At 41.2% G+C, this 17,642-nt stretch overlaps 1 protein-coding gene and 1 long non-coding RNA gene across 2 annotated transcripts in view; one reads left to right on the top strand and one right to left on the bottom strand.

Annotated features, from left to right (window-relative positions):
* The window catches only part of agbl4 (AGBL carboxypeptidase 4), a 460,789-nt gene that overhangs the window by 335,296 nt on the left and 107,851 nt on the right, over positions 1-17,642 (top strand). The gene's annotated exons all lie outside the window — the stretch shown is intronic.
* LOC115418485 (uncharacterized) lies at positions 4,864-17,559 on the bottom strand. The gene is made up of 3 exons (XR_003935302.1): positions 17,428-17,559; positions 17,171-17,177; positions 4,864-5,089 (listed from the first exon to the last, which is right to left on the bottom strand). It is a non-coding gene; the product is annotated as an uncharacterized LOC115418485 (long non-coding RNA).

The raw sequence follows: 17,642 nt of genomic DNA, 5'->3' as shown, positions 1-17,642 counted from the left end.
AGAGGGAAGAGTGAGAGAAGAATACTATTTTTAAAAAAAAATAATAATATCAGGCTTTTGTGTAAATGAGCAGCTGTGAAAACAACACTTCCTATTATTGACCTAATTATATCCTTTCTTTGTGAATTTGCATATTTTATCTCCCTCCTCTTCATCATGGAGGACTGTGCTGTGGTTAAAAAAAAAACATGTAAAACAAACAAAGAAGAAGATGAAGGATGGAAGGGAGGGCACGCTGGCCGCCTCATATTGAGTATTTTCCAGTTGATTTTGCTGAAGGCTCCTCAGCAGCATAGCTAAATACGCAGCAGCATGCTAATGACCAGGAAAGGAGTGGGATAATTTACCAGACAAAGGATGGGGGGGCTGAGAAAGATAGGAGGCACAATAAAAGCAGAAAACCAGGGGAGAGTAAAGGGCAGAACCATACCCAAGATATTTAGAAAATATTTGTCATCAAACAATTACTAAAAAAATGTCTCTAGCCTATATACCTGCAGGTTTGTCTCTGTCAAGCCTATAATACTAATGCTTAGAGTAAATATTCCCTGTGTTGCAAATGCCGTAATTTCACGCACTGTACACAGTCAACCATGTGTTTCATGTTTTTGCATTTAGAAAAGGAGAGAGAGAGAAAGAGAGAGGGGGGGTGATGGTAGGTAAATAACAACAGAGGACAATCTGTCTGTCTTCTTTCTAAATGAGCGATGCAACCAAGGCAGGAAACAGGCAGTAAACAGGCAGGTGAACAGGCTGGAAACAGACAACAGGTAGGAAACAGGCAGTGAGCAGGCAGGAAACAAGCTGTGAAAAAGGCTGAGAACAGGCTGGAAACAGGCAGGTAAACAGGCAGGTAACAGGCAGGAAACAGACCATTAAACAGGTAGGAAACAGGCAGGAAACATGCTGTAAACAGGCAGGTAAACAGGCAGGAAACAGACCATTAACAGGTAGGAAACAGGCAGGAAACATGCTGTAAACAGGCAGGTAAACAGGCAGGAAACAGACCATTAACAGGTAGGAAACAGGCAGGAAACATGCTGTAAACAGGCAGGTAAACAGGCAGGAAACAGACTATTAACAGGTAGGAAACAGGCAGGAAACATGCTGTAAGCAGGCAGGTAAACAAGCAGGAAACAGACTATAAACAGGTAGGAAACAGGCAGGAAACATGCTGTGAACAGGCAGGTAAACAGGCTATAAACAGGTAGGAAACAGGCAGGAAACATGCCGTGAACAGTCTGTGAACAGGCAGGTAAACAGGCTATGAACAGACAGGAAACAGGCAAGAATTGGGCTGTAAACAGACAGGAAAAAGGCAGAAAATAGGAAGTGAACAGGCAGGAAACAAGCTGTGAACAGGCAGGAAACAAGCAAGAAACAGGCTATAAACAGGCAGTGAACAGGCTGTGGGCCCTGAGATTATTCCTTTGTCACCAGCAGAGCCACCAGTGTTGCTGAGCACTGCTGTGGAGCAAATCCTCCTAGAGAGGACTGATTGGATTTTTGTTCCAGAGAGCCTTTTGTGTTAGCAGCATAGGGACTAGATAATAGAGGTTGATGCCACTCTGTCTCTGTGTTATGGCTGGCGGATTGAGTTTTTAGACTGTGTGTGTTTGTGTTTGTGTGTGTGTGTCTGTGTGTGTATGTGTATGTATGTAGACTCTCTTTAACCAACCGCTATATCACTGTTATTCACAACCTGCTGCATCCTCTTTGCTTGTTTCTGGTTGATTTGCCAATAATATGGAATGCTGTTGCTAATGGTTGGATTTTACTGCTAAGATGAATAGTTAATATGATCTCTGTCACTTTGCTAAATTGTTGATATGAGCATATTCAATGTCACAAACTGTCCAGCTGCAGTGCAGTGCATATTCATTGCCAGCAGATACTTGCTGCCACGGTGAAGGTCATTCTGAGCGTTCTCTGAGTCTGTCTGTCAAAGATACGTGTCGAGCATATGTGCCCAGTAGGCATGCGTGTAAAGTGCTACATGTATAAATAAAAAATGTGTACATTATCAGTCTCCATTGGGAAATGCCAGTCTTAATTGGCCTGCTTGCACTGGAGGGTTAACCACCAGGTTCAGCCATGGTCTTCCTCCAGTAAACTTTGAAAACTCTGCAGACACTTAAAGAAAAGCATGTAGTTCATTATGCCGCCCTGCTGTCACATGCATGAGCGTCTGACTTTGTACTGACCTCTATTGGACACCAGTGATGCAGGTTTTCACAGGCGCAGAGCAAATCAGAGCAGGTAAATATTCAACAGAAATGATGTAGAACATGCGCTCCAACAATATTGTTTGACTTTGCATATTTTATAATAGAAAGCATGTACGTTGTATGCAGTGCCCCATGGGACCTCACTTTGGAATAATGTGTATGGCAGACAGTAGCCAGTCTAAAATCTAAAATATAATTTTACAAGCCAGGAAAGTCAAAGTTAGTAAAGATATTAATATTGAAATGGCTCAATGGACAGCATCCATCATTTCACATGATGGATGGCACTGAGGCCAAAAGGGCCAGCACCTCCACCTGTTTCGCTTGGCTCTTCAAGAATAAATGGAAACATATTAAAAGAGATGAAAACCACTACCACTGTGGGTCATGGTGAGTCACGTCAAGTTAAGATGATGTCACCGACTTTTGGGTGGTCACTTTTTATAATTACATACAGCGACATTTGACGACTGTACATATGTTTCTAAAGGTAAAGTCACATGGGTCAAACTGGATGATTCAGTCCTTTATGTCCATGAGACATATTCACACGGCTGCCATTTTCCTCTGGCGTCATATTGAGGGGTTGAAGCTCAAATGCTGCAATGAAAAGGACAAAAGGAGGTTCATATTTGCTTGTTCATCTTATGAACACCGGGAATAAGACAAACTGTCCTCATATCGTACCACTTCACTGTTGACCAGTTGATCAACAACCATAAAAGACTAAGTTTAGTGAAAATCTGGAGTGACATCAGACCATATTTCAAAGTAACATGACATATTTAATGTTAACATTCAACCACTTCCTCACTAACATTATCAGTGGATATAATAAGAAAGACACACTTTATCCCTTAACTGTCTGTCTGTCTTTTACTTGACAAATAAATATATGTTGCAGGGAATGTAATGTCAGATAATCCTGAACTTTCTGAAACAGTTAAGATAAGATAAGATAAGATAAGATAAGATAAGATATGATATGATAAGATAAGATACATTTTTACTGTCATTGCACCAACATACTATGTAAACGGTACAATGAAATTGGAGCACTGCCCCATACAGTGCAAAAGAGAACACACACAACAATAACAACAGCACAAAATATACACAGAATCACATCTACAAAATGCGCAAAAATATGCATATAAAAATGATAAATACAGTGTGTAAAAAGTATTGCTGGTGGCCTGTGGCCCAAAAGCAGTTTGTCGTGTCCAAACTCAACTCTGTTAATTGATTAGGGCTATTGCCCTGTTGTAAAAACTGTCCCTGAGTCTGTTCGTCCGTGGTCGCAGCGCCCTGAATCTCCTGCCAGAGGGCAGCAGCTCAAACACCCAGTGCCCTGGGTGTGTACAGTCCCTCTGGAGGCTGCCTGCCCTCATGAGGCAGCGGGCGCTATAGGGGTCCTTCAGGAAGGGAAGAGGGTGGCCAATGATCTTCTGAAAAGATGAAAAGACTGAAGACTATTCACTGTTTTGTCAAATGCTGATCAGTTGAAAAACAGTGAAATGATGACAGCATGTGAATCCCTGTGTTTGTACAATATGAACACACCACAATGACATTGTAGGACCTCACAGGAAGATGGCTGCTGCATGAATATGATCTATTGTAAAATCAAAGGGTACTCATCAACAATCTGGTCAAGTTTTTGCACATTTCTGTGGTCTGTATAGTAGTTAAATAAATGTTCTGGTGTCTCTTTGGCTCCAGCTGGATGAAAACAGAGGAGACTGTTGTCAGGCTGTGTGTTCTGTCCACATAGCAGCTGCATTGATTTATCTTGACTGCTTTCTTCTCCAAAGACTTAAATGTGTCTCAGCAGTGAGAGATAGACTGTGTTTCCCACCATCACATCAGATTACATCCCACATGTGGACGGCGGATGGAGATGCATGACATGTGACATACTTCCTCACTGTCCATGTGTGTTTGTCCTGGCGGAAGAATATGTTCCAAGAGACACTTGTCTTTTCTTCTCTTTCTGCCTTTTCGATGAACTGGCGGTTGTTGTTTTTTTTTTTTTTTTAGTAGGTTAGTGACAGGTAGAAGGACACAAATGCAAATGTATTTTATTCACAGGTTCTAAAAGGTTTGAGACTGCATTATTTTAGTATAAAGAGATGAAAATTATGTTCTGTACACTGGAGTTTAGATTTGCTTAAGATGAAAAGCAGATTTTGGATATGAATAAAAACATGAAATAGAATGACTGCAGACAGGCAGGGGAAAAAGCTCTGTGGTGTAAATGAATTTTATTGTAGTTCAGAGGCTTGCAGCTCCTTCAGTAGAAATTAGAACAAGAGTAATAAAAGAGCAGCAAGTAATGGTGAAATAGAATAAAAACGACAACTGCTGGGTGACAATGTGCTTTTCCAGACGCTGCAGCTGCACCAACACATTGTATTAAGCGTCAAATCAATCGTAACCTCTTCCCAGTGTACAGTAAAGTGCAGCAGTGATTCTGTGTGTGTGTGTGGGGGGGAGTTCAGATTCATCACCTTGTCTGTCCTTGCCTGGAATGTGTGTTTGCGAGGGTGGAGGTACTTGTCTGGACTCGTCTGGCTGGTCGGCAGTTAAGTAAAGGCCCCTAGTTATCCATGCCCCCCCTCCCTATCTAACCCACAACCCCACCACCACCACCACAGGTCCCATAACCCTCTCCTCCCAGTGAGGGGTGAACTGCTGGTTGGCCAGCGGTTTATCTGCTATTATCTGTCAGATGCCATGCACCTGTGAACTGGCGTCTTCCATCCTCTTACATGACAGGCGGCCGTGGTCACTCGTCCAATCCCGGAAGCCCCTGCTGTCACCGACAGCAGCCAGGAGAAGTTCTCTGTCTGACAGCCGCCCTGGAGGAAAAAGGTAGAAAGAGGCAAAGGCAATGAGAAGGGAAGGGGCTGGGGGAGAGGGAGGGAAATACCATTAAGATGAGCTGTATTCCCACAGACCAAAGCCTGCCCAGCAGCCATGTGCTGCAGCTCACCTGGCTGCCAGATAAGTGGAGATTAGAGGTAAGGAGACGATGGAAAAGGTATTAGAGGCATAAGAAAAAATCTCCCTGTAACCCAGGGACCGCCTTGATACTTTTAGGATTTCTTGTGTCAGGTTTGACATTTGATGGTGAAGCAGAAAGGACACAGAGACAAGCAGACCCGGACACAGATTGGACAGTCTTTACTTTTTCATATATTTTCACTTGTTTGTTCGTTGCATCAATTGTTCGACTTACTGATGTCACTGTATCAATTACAGTTTTTTGAGTTGCCTATCTACTTATCAAAGAAGAACAGCCTGGTGACACTGGTGGGATCAATATGAGTCCACAGCAGGAGGTAGAGCGCCCCTAATCAACTCAATTGACTGGTGCTGGAATATGATCAGTATTTCTCTGCTGGTCATTATGTTTCTGATGAAGAAGATCAATGTCTCCTGGGTGGATCACTGAGTAGACACAGCATGGAAGCACAGCCTGCAATGAAACTATTCTAAATACTAAGATGAGCCTTTGTGTGGGTGTGTGTCTTCTTTATTTCTTGTGTCTTTCAGTCAAAGGTCTGTTTTCAGAGCCTGCAGCAGGAGTGACTGATGCTCTTCTACGAGGCTGTGCTGTTCATTTCATGGGCTATCACATTTTAAATTGGTGAATGCCTTCTTCATGGTTGATTAGTAATTCATGCGGAGCTAATTAAGAGGCATAATAAGAAAAAGACTGGTGAGATGACTCAGACCAAATCGGAAGACGGTATTGCCCCAGACTGTAAATAGTTGTAACTGATGGTAGAAGCATGTTGCCTATAAAACACACTCACACTCCAGTGAATCCGTCGTCATGTTGAAACCACATGCCCATATCTTCATTTCGCTCATCGCTCATCTGATCTTAGAGCAGCTTTCCCAGAAATTATGTTTAAAGATCCCTCGGTCCTGTCTAATATCTGGCGTGGTGACTCTGCTCAGATCTGTTGTCTGTGTGTGTTGTAGGACTCACACCTGCCAACCGCCATCACACACACCTGTACCAGCATCTGTCCGTCCTGCGCATTGGCACAGGTGCTGCCTTTTGATTGGCTGTCTGCGTTCTGCAGTTAATGCACATGCCTCCAACATCACCACAGACAGTTTTCAACCAACCTGCCAAACCTCATCTTCTTCCTCCCCTTCTATGTTTTGGTCAAACATACATACACACCATACACTTATCAAGACCTTAATAGGGTCATTTATTTTAACCATCTGTCAGTTTGCCAGTGTGAACTCTTTATGATTCTAGGAGCAACACTGCAAAGATGACATGTGGACCCGCAGTCTAATTCCATCATCAGCATCATTACTGCTATTATCCCGTGTCTCCCTTTAATGCAGGCTAATGGAAGACCAATAAAGATAGATGAGCCTGGCAGTGTGGAGCTAATAGGCAGGACATGATGTCTGGCTTGTGTCCTGACTCAAGTTTTTTTTTTTTCTTTTTTACCCGATCAACCTCCCCAATAGATAAAACATTGCTAAAAAATATTTAGAGTTCATTCTTGTCACTAAATAAAATCCTCCATTGAAAAATAGTGTGCACGTTCATCATATATAACAATCCTGAACAAGTTTTTACCTTGACTCACTGTTAAATAAAGGAAATGATCTTTTTTTAATGTTTTTTTTAAATTTAAAGTAACAGCTGTGCATTAATTCTCATGGAAAAAAGTCAACACATTGCAGAAAGTGGTGTCGACCTCTGAGTAATCACTGCATGTCCCATATACTGACTGTTTTTACAGTATTATATATGATAAATATATATTTTATATTAATCCCATTATTCTGTCCTCTTAGTCATCATTTTAACAGATCATCTTGTGCTCCCGTCATTTTATTCTCATAAATCAGAATCTTATTTCTTTCACTTTCTGTTCTTGCTCTTTTCGGTACGTTCTATCTACTAGAATCAATCTGGGTCAATCTGGACTCATCAGACCACATGACCTTTATCCATTAATCACAGTCCAATCTATACGCTTCTATCAAACTCGTGGATGTTTAAAGAGTGAGAAGCTACTGCATGAGTTAAATGGTTACAGAACGTTGTTATAGATGTAATCACTGCAATAATTACCCAAAGGAAGGATCTGAACTATTTATTGCATTAAATATAGGAGGGGCTTTTATTTTTATTTTTTGGCCAGGCTGTGTATTTATTCAAGTCAACATAGATTAAGTTAAATATACAAAGCTTGGTGTATTAGGAAATTCAAGTGTACGAAGAAGAAATGCTCCATTTATTTCAAAGCCCTGTTTGTGCACAGAAAAAAGCTCACACAACAACCAACAGTGGGAGTCTGAGAACAGATCTATGTCCACTGTCCAAAAGAAGTGACTTTTATAACCAAAGGTTTCTACATCAGGGACTTACTGCATGGATTAGACACATGACAATGATAAGAGTTCACACACAGGATCATGTTTTAAGATGAGACTTTCATCTTCTAGATGCAAGGACTATCCCACTACAGGACATATAAAGACCAGAACTGATTAGCACACTTACATCAGACTAATCAGTAATGAGAACACAACTGGGACACAGATATGTTTCTATTAGTGCCCATGTTCTGGTGTGTGACTTCCCTCTGCAGTGATTAGAACTGTGGCTTCACAGTAACAAGGTCCTGGGTTGATTCCACATCCCACCAGCGTGGGTCTTTTTGCGTGAGTTTCCATGTTCTCTCTGGGTTCTCCAGCTTCCTCCCACGGTCCAAACACATGCACTAATAGGTTAACTGGTTAATGTAAATCACCTGTAGTTGTGAATGTGGTTGTATATGTTGCCCTGTGATGAACTGATGACACATCCACGGTGGACCCCATCTTTACCCAATGGCGACTGGGATAGACTCCAACACCCCTGTGACCCTCACAAGGAGTAAGCAGCTCAGAATATAAATGAATGAGAATGAAATGAAAATATTGATGGTGCTTGAGGGTGACTAATTATTTAGCTTGCACACATAGCTAGCTTGTGTGAGCTAGCTGCCGGCATGCACAGACGCAATGGCCCACAGCTCTAAACTCTCTGTGCTATTTGTGTGGCTGTGTGTTTTTGCTTGGCAATACTACTGTGTGTTGCACAGTGTCTACGTACAGTTGGCAGGATCTTCTGAGTTTGGATTATGCTGTGAAAGAGCAGTTACGTCGGATTACCACGGACTCCATAATACAGGGTGTATGAGAAAAAACTAAAGTCTCAGAAAAAACAACATAAAACCAAAATGCGAAGACATTTTGAAAATCTGGTCATATGTGTTTATTGACCATGTAATTCTCCCTTGATTGACACTAGTGTCCTGGGTCAGTTTTCATGCTTCAGTGAACAACAGTAATTTGAATTGTGCAAAATAAAAGTCTTTTGCGCATGGAAGTGTAAGGGTTAATATGAGATCTGTCACCAGGGATGACAAGTTTCATTGGTCTTTTACTTGCATGCATATAACAGGAAAAAAATAATTACACGTTAACCCCCTACCATCAATACAAAGATTTCACATTAATGACAAGTTTGAGTCTATCATGCCACACACAAGGCTGTTAATGCTATTAGCGAGAATTCTTTCAGCTTGTCTTGAGCTGACCATTTGAAATTTTAAACATTTCAGTCAGCATACGTAATTCATTGCATCATCACAACTGAAGTGGAACTCCTGAGGCAGGACAGGGGCATGATTAGGCGTGCCATCGTGGATATGTTGAGGAAGGCACAAATTTGTGTGGCAAGGAACGGGGCCCATGTAGAAGACTAAACGTGTTGGAATCCTTCGACTAATGGAAGTGTGTGCCTTCAAAATCCTGAAGTGTAAAACCCTAATCTTGACTCACTGAGCAAATTTTGCTATTATTTTTCAGTTTCTCATGGATGTATGAAATCTTTGCATTGATGGAAGGGGGTTAACATGTCATTATTTTTTGGCAATGGCTACTGCCACAGTACTGTGGCACAAAATATTGGTTTGTCTATTGCCACAGACAAATCAAATGTTAGCATTTGTACTAGAGCCAATCAGGGATACTGTTGCATGAACTCATTAGCTCTTGTTGCCACAGTACTGTGGTGATATATGGCGTATACTTCAGTGCATTCTTTTGTGCATTTTGTTACCACAGTACTGTGACAAGTGATGGAAGAAATGACAAATTGGTAGTATATAGTATGGAATAGAAATTATTGTTCTAAATACTCTATATGTTTTTTTATGGTCTTCTTTGCTCTGGAAGCTGGTGAACATGGGTGGAGCTATTTGTTAGATGTGGCAGTGTGCTGTGTGACTTCTCAGTTCTGTGTCAGTTGAGTGCTGTGGTACTGTGGAATTCTGCATTCTGAATGTTGTCCCAGTAGCTGATTTATATCAATGTCGGATTTACCTACTGATATTTTGTGCCACAGTACTGTGTCAATAGCCACCTCATTTTTATTTTTTTTTCCTGTTTTATGTATGCAAGTAAAAGACCAATGGAACTTGTCATCCATGGTGACAGATCTCATATTAACCCTTACACTTCCATGCGCAAAAGATTTTTACTTTACACAATTCAAATTAGTGTTGTTCACTGAGACATGAAAACTGACCCAGGACGCTGGTGTCAATCAAGGGAGAATTACATGGTTAATAAACACATATGACCAGATTTTCAAAATGTTTTCGCATTTTGGTTTTATATTGTATTTTCTGAGAGTCTACTTTTTTCTGATACACCCTGTAGTGATGGGAAGTCTGATTCTTTTTACTAACTTTTTTTTTTTTTTTTTTTTTTCGCAAAAAAACCCCAAACATTTAGCAGGCATTGGTCCTGAGTAAGGAAAGTAGCTATTGCCTGTTCGAAAAGTCACTTGAGGTCACTAACAGACCCTAATGGGGTTTAAATTGCACACTCGGTAGTACATCCCCTCATCCTTCTCCTCCCCGAAAACAAATGTGCGACCAGGGTACATTAATTTGGAAGACCGGGTGGGGGGGGTGGCAATGGGAGGCTACTGTGACACTGATTGCCTGTGAATGCAGTAGGATGATGGAGATTGGAGACCAGTTACTGCAGGACGATACATGCTTTCACGTCACAGTCTCCAATCACTAGTCACTTTTGAACAAAAAAGTCACCAAGAGGGCTTAAAAAGTCACCAGATTTAGTGACAAAGCTGCCAAGTTGTCAACTATGCTGACTAGGTTATGTGATAATAAACAAAATATTAGCAAAGTGCTGCTGAATCAATTCAGTTGTGTTTGTGAATCGATTCATCTTGATCACTTAAAGGAATTGATTCTTTTGAATGATTCGTTCATGAATCGCCCATCACTACTCTACAACATTACAAACAAAAGCGAGGCTGCTGGGCAGGCCTGTTAGCATGGCTAACAAGGTAACCATTTTAAGCCACCACTTCCCAGCTTTTCTTCCTCTCTAACATCAGGTCCATAGCAAACAAGATCAGTGAATCACAGAAACTTGGCTGCAGCCATTCATACCAGACTTGGCTTTTGAGTTAGCAGGCCGCACAGTCCATCACAATGACAGGAACAGACACTCCAGTAAGAACAGAGGAGGGGGTTTATGCATCTATATCAATAACAGCTGGTGCAAAAATGCAGGGTGTGGACAGACATTGTTCCCCAAACTTGGAATATTTGACTGTTAAATGCAGACCCATCTAAATAACTTGAGAGTTTACCATCATCATAATAATGGCATACCGTATATACCACCCGATGCTAATGCTAACTTAGCCATGGATGTGCTGCTTAAAGTAACAAGCAGTCAGCAAAACTCCTATCCTGATGCAGTGCACATCATAGCTGGAAAGTTCAATCATCCTGATTTAAGGTCATTATTACCCAAATTTCATCAGCATATTAAATGTGCAACAAGGGGTGTAAACTCACTGGACCAAACTTATAGCAACATACAGAAAGGCTACAGAGCAACCCCTTTACCACATCTGGGTCTGTCAGATCACATGTCCATGCTATTGATTCCTGTATACATACCCGTAAGGAGGAGAACCCCACCCCCCCCCCCCCCCCCCCCAAGCCACAAAAACTGTTAAAACATGCTAGAGGGTGCATTACATCAGCTGCAGGACTGTTTTGAGAACACAAACTAGAGTGTGTTTGAACACCGGGACCTAGAGGAGCATACCACATCTGTGCTCTCCTACATCAACTTCTGTGTCAACTACATTACTATGGAAAATGTCTCTGGGTGTATTTCAGCTGGAAACCATGGATGGCTAAAGAAGTACAGGTCCTGCTGAGGCAACACAAAGTCACTTTCAGATCCGGTGACAGAGCACAGTACAGCACAGCAACAGTCGACCTGAAAAGATGCATCAGAGAAGCAAAGGCAGATTATAAGAGGAAGATCGAGGACCACTTCAGCAATAACAATACGTGACAGGTGTGTCCAGCATGTAACCCACTACAACTCTGGCAACACCATGAAGGCTGAAGGCAATGTTGCACTCACGGAGGAGCTGAACCACTTCTTGGCAAGCTTTGAGGTGGAAAGGCTCAAGGCAGCGGCAGGCCGATCAACAGACTGCAGCTGCCACAGTCTCACAGTGCAGGAGCACGAGGTGAGGTGTACACTGAGGGTAGTGAACCCTAGGAAGGCCACCGGACCAGACGGACTGACTGGGAGGGTCCTCAGAGAGTGTGCAGATCAACTGGCTGGTGTCTTCACTAAGATCTTCAATGCATCACTGTCCCAGTCCTTCATCCCACCATGCCTGAAGCCAGCTACAATTGTCCCTGTGTCCAAAAAGACCGCCATCAAAAGCCTCAATAACTAATGACCACTTGCTCTGACACTGGTTATAATGAAGTGCTCTGAGAAACTGCCTCAACAGAGGATCCTACCGTCACAGCGCTTCACACTAGCATCTCCCACCTGGAACAGCAGGGGCGTTATGCGAGGCTGCTCTTTGTTGACTTTAGCTCTGTCTTTAATATGATACTCCCGGACAGACTGAAAGGAAAACTACTGGATATTGAACTTTCTCTTACCATCTGGTGCTGGATCAGAGACTCTTTCTCTGACTGTGTACAGAGAGTTAGAGTAGGTTTCCATCTCTCTGCAGCCCTCAGCCTCAACACTGGCTCTCCAGTGGATGCTGCTCCATTGAGAGTGTGCTGACATATTGCATCTCTGTGTGGTTCTTGAGCTGCACTATGGAAAACAAGAAGGCACTGCAAAGGGTCATTGACATCATCCAGAAAGTCATTGGCCACCCTCTTCCCTGCCTGAAGGACCTCCACAGCACCCGCTGTCTTAAGAGGGCAGGCAGAATCCTGAAGGGATGAACTCACCAAACCAACAACAGGTATTTGAGCTTCTGCCCTCTGCAGGAGATTCAGGGCGCTGCGGTCAAAGACAAACAGACTTAGAACAGTTTTTACAACAGGGCAATAGCCCTTAACAATGCACACGTTAAATTCTGATATGACTAGCTGCTTTTCATTTTGACAGAGGGCCATGTGCAATAAACTATGTATCTGTGTTTATTTTGCATATACACTACTGGTCAAAAGTTTTAGAACACCCCAGTTTTTCCAGAATTTCACTGAAAATGATGCAGTTTAATGTCTCAGTGTACTCTGAAATTAAAGCATAGAACAAATAAACAATTGAAGTTAAAAAAGAAATCATGGAATCAATTTAGAAACCAAAATGTATTCTAAACTTTTGACTCATCAAAGTAGCCACTTTTGGCAGATATAACAGTTGAACACACGCGTGGCATTCTCTCTACAATGGAAATCAAATATTCTTCAGAAAGTTCTTCTCTGTTGCAGAAGTTCCCATAAATGTGTAGCACTTGTAGGTTGCTTTGCTTTCACTCTACTTTCCAGTTCATCCCAAACCAGCTCGATGGGGTTTAAGTCTGGAGACTGTGCTAGCCACTCCATGTTTTCAAGTGTACCATCTTGTTCTTTTTTCTTAAGGTAGTTCTGGCATAGCTTGGACTTATGTTTTGGGTCATTATCTTGCTGTAGGATGAACCCCTGACCAACATGGCGCTGCAGAATGCTGCGGTAGCCGTTTTGGTTCAGGGTGCCTTTCACTCTGTACAAGTCAAAACAGCCCCAGACCATCACACTTCCTCCTCCATGTTTGACAGTTGATGTCACACACTGAGGAACCATCCTTCCACCTACTCGACAGCATACATAAGTCCTGCGGGATGAACAGAAGATTTCAAATTTGGATTCATCAGTCCATAACACCTTCTTCCAGTCTTCAATAGTCCACTGGCAGTGTTTCATGGCCCAGCCAAGCCTCTTTTTCTTATTCTGAAGTCTCAGCAATGGCTTTCTTGCTGCAACTCGACCCATCAAACCCGCAACTGGAAGTCTTCTCTTCACAGTTGAAACTGAGACTTGCTTACTACGACCACTATGAGCTGTGCTTGAAACTGTTGTCCTGTGAGTTGCCTATCACACAAGCTGCTGACTCTCAGAAACTTGTCTTCTGATTCTGTTGTGGCTTTGGGTCTGCCAGACTTCTTCCTGTCAGCATTTCCCCCAGTTTCTGAGTGCCTTTTGATGGTGAAGGAAACTGCACTTACTGACACCTTGACGTTCTTGGCAATTTCTCTGTAGGAAAGACCTACATTTTTCAGTGTTATGATGGTCTGTCTCTCTTCTGTTGTTAATTGCCTTTTCCTCGCCATTTTTATAGTAACACACTACTTTCTGCAGTACAAAACTGTTCAAATAATGCTCACAATGGTATGGTACCAAAGTGTGTTTCAACACTACTTTTATGCAGACAGAGGGGGTTGGAAGTAATTAAGAAACATTGGGACACCTGTAGGAATTGGTAGCACCAACTTTCGAGGCTTGATCAACCTCCACTGCTGCAGAACTGCTTTAAGTTGTTAACCCATTTCTTGTTTGCTGAAAAGGCCTTTTTGTATAATTCTGAAATGTTTATTATTTTTCAGTTTTGTTAAACCTTACCTTTTTTTTTTTTTTTAACCTCTGGCAGTTCACTGCTTACCTTTGTACCATTTCAAGCTGTTCGTTGGACTTGAACTACTTGAATTTCAATACAAAACTGGAAAAATTGGGGTGTTCTAAAACTTTTGACTGGTAGTATATGCATATTTTATTCTGTGTATATATTCCTTTTTGTGTGGGACAGTGCTCGGATTTCATTGCGTTTCTGCAATGACAATAAAGATTTATCTTCATTGGCTGTTGGTGGCAAAGATGGAAGTAGTGCAAACATACATTATATAAACAAGTGGCTGATACGTAAAGCTAGTATTCACTAAATGTGTTTGGGTGAGGGGTTAAGGGATCTAAATAGAACCAGACTGTAATGCTACAGCTAATTTGAATAACATTGCTTCCACCACCCTTCTTTAGAATTAGGAAATGGCCAAACACCCAGAGTGAAACACACACACAATTTAGATATCTCTGGTAAATCTGAACCAGTAATGAAATAAAATCAGAAATCCTCCTTTTCCGAGACTGAGAGAAGACCAGGTAAAAGAAGGGCTAATTTCAAAAATAAGACCTTTCAAAAGTGGTACTTGACTACTACGGTACTACTTTGCATTTTACTGGGTACATTAGTAGCACAGTGCTTCATCATGTCTTGTTATTCAGGGCTGTATGATTGGTTGAAAAGTTGTATTGCAGCTTTTGTGGGTAATGCTGTGGTATGCAGTTTTAATTCAAGTCTGTTTGCTTATTTATCAAGGAAAAGCCACAGATTATTTACCTGTAAATGAGTATTTTTGTCAGCTCAAACTTAAATCAAACCAAAAAAATCTTACATTTGTAAATCATTTTGCATGGTTTACACAGTATGTCTCAGTGTTATTACATTTAAATTATGACCAGACAAAAGAGGATTTGTTTACTTTTGTTTTCCATTTCTACCACTAGATCAAATTAAATTCTATGAAATCTGGACCTATAAATTGCATCATTTTGCATTTCATGTAACTCCACGGGTTGATTTTGCAATTCAATTAACTGTGAAACACTAAAATACAGTAAGCATATCGAATATTTTAAGTGTCAAGTACAAATAAGTCACGTATAAATGTAAAGAGGGTAAAAGTTCAATGTATCCCTCTGAAATATAATATCATGGAACTATAATGTAGCAGAAACATAGTTCATTTTCTGAACTATTTAGTCCTTGTAAGGGTTACGGGGGTGTTGGCGTCTCAGTGTTGTACACCATGGACATGTCTCCAGTTCATCACAGGTTGACACATACAAACCGACAACCATTTACCATCACATTCACACCTGTGGTTGGTTTACATTGACCAGGTAACCTATTAACATGTGCATGTCTTTGAACGGTGGGAGGACACTGGAGTAACTGGATAGAACCCATCCAGACATGGGAAATGGCAGCAAAACCAAGTATCTCAAATTTGCACTTGTGTATACATGTATATTTGATCACTGGGGTTCATACAATATGATTTGTCACTCTGCTGTAAACCTACATGACCAAACATGGCACTGGTCACTTATAGGAGTAAGTATTAACCAACCAACCACCAGTCCATATATGAGACTGTCCATACATCGTAAACAAGGCTGTTCATTCAGGCTCTATGTCCAGGATTGAACCCTAAATGAAACTTCAGATCAAAGCAGATCAGTGGAGCATGAAATCATTACAGCAAGAAGAGGCTTCGTGGTTTGAGTTCTGACACTTTTCAAACTTGGAAATAATTGTGATGGAGTCTGACACCATGTTGAGAATGGTACTAGTGCAGAAATAAAGAGCCCTGTATGTGGTAAAAACTGAGCAGATCATGAATATGGTTTGTAAAAGCCACCGTTAATGTATGAGTAATACTAGTAATTAGCTAGTAATAGTTAGAAGCTAGTTAGTAATATGATGCATAATACAATGGCAGCAAAAAGTACTAGTTATATGGCAGTAAGAGACTGGTGAGCATACAAAGTGTATGAATTTATTGCTGTTTTTTCTAGAAATGGAACATTAATGTTAGAATAGAGTCATTAAAATAACTGTAGAATGCCAAAGCGTTTTAGTTCTGCTCTTCTGTCTCTGTCAGAACTGACCTGTGCTCACTCTATGTTCTGGGAATGTGTTGTTTTATCTCTAACCAGACTCCTCCAGACCACGGGAATAACATCATGTGAGAGTTTTAGAAATGAACCGGTGTTCCCGTTTTAAACACTGGCCACTTTGAAGACAGAAAACTCCAGAAACTGAGCAGCCTTATGTTGACAGCCCAGCCTTGAGGACAGGAGAGCCATTGAACAGAAGCTCAGATTAACAGTAATCCTCTGTTCGACTTGCTGAGAAGCTGCTCAAATCTCTTGCCCATCACTCTCTTGTCTGTTATTGTTTGTGAGACTGCCCTAAAGTAACACTGCATAGTTATGCAACCACAATTTACACCCTTTTTAAATAACCCTAATCTATAAATGTTAGAGAGAAATAAAGTGTCTGCAAATGCATAATGGTGTATTAAAAACTTCATTGTCAAGCTATTTCTTCAGTGGAAAGTAAGGCAAGTTAAATCAAGGGCATAGTTTGAAGAAGTAGCTGGAAGGAAATGATGTGTATTGTTGCGCTGTTGGTTTCTCTCCTTTAAATCTTTCACTCTAGAACTGGTCAAACAGCAGAGTGCATTATGGGACGGTGGCATTTGAAACAGCTCTGATCATAACTAACTAAATGCTCAAAACTATGAAATGAAATATCAGAGAAGGAGGGAAAAAACTGTATAGTTCTACATCAGTTACTTTTCAATTACAGCAGCTGAAGCAGAACCAAATTCTTAGTGTCATTTATCGACTGCGGTTTTCTCCATTAGAATAACAACGGAGAGAATTTCATCCTGTTGTAGAAGCACCTGGATGTCTTACAATGTGTCAACTCACCTTAAGGCTGTTCAGGTGTGAGGTGAGCAGCAGATGAGGAGTGGAACACCAGGAGGAAACATGAAAACAAAGACCAATGAAAAAGAGAGGCTCAAGTTATCAAAACCAATTCTTTAAGAAGACACTGATGGACAAGGATGAATACTGATGAGGTTAAGTAAAAAAAAAAAAAAAAAACAACCAAAGGCAATTATGGATAAATCTATTAATTTCTTAGAGTATATGTTCATATATTTATCAGTGTTTTTTAATCTTACCTCTATCACATATATTTGATCTGATGATGAATGTGTGATATTTTCCTGAATAAGTGTCATAAACAAAGTAATTCAGATAAGTTTAAAGTCGTCTGTGCCTGAACATTTCTCACAGATGAGTAAATGTCATGTCTATTACTTCTGTCTGGTGATGTTCGTTGGTGATGTGGACCAGGCATGAGTAGCCGAGCGCAGACTTCATCCCCAACCCCCTA

The sequence above is a fragment of the Sphaeramia orbicularis genome, chromosome 4 (genome assembly GCF_902148855.1).
Source record: "Sphaeramia orbicularis chromosome 4, fSphaOr1.1, whole genome shotgun sequence".
Classification (NCBI taxonomy): domain Eukaryota; kingdom Metazoa; phylum Chordata; class Actinopteri; order Kurtiformes; family Apogonidae; genus Sphaeramia; species Sphaeramia orbicularis.
This window is presented reverse-complemented; position numbering and strand designations above follow the sequence as displayed.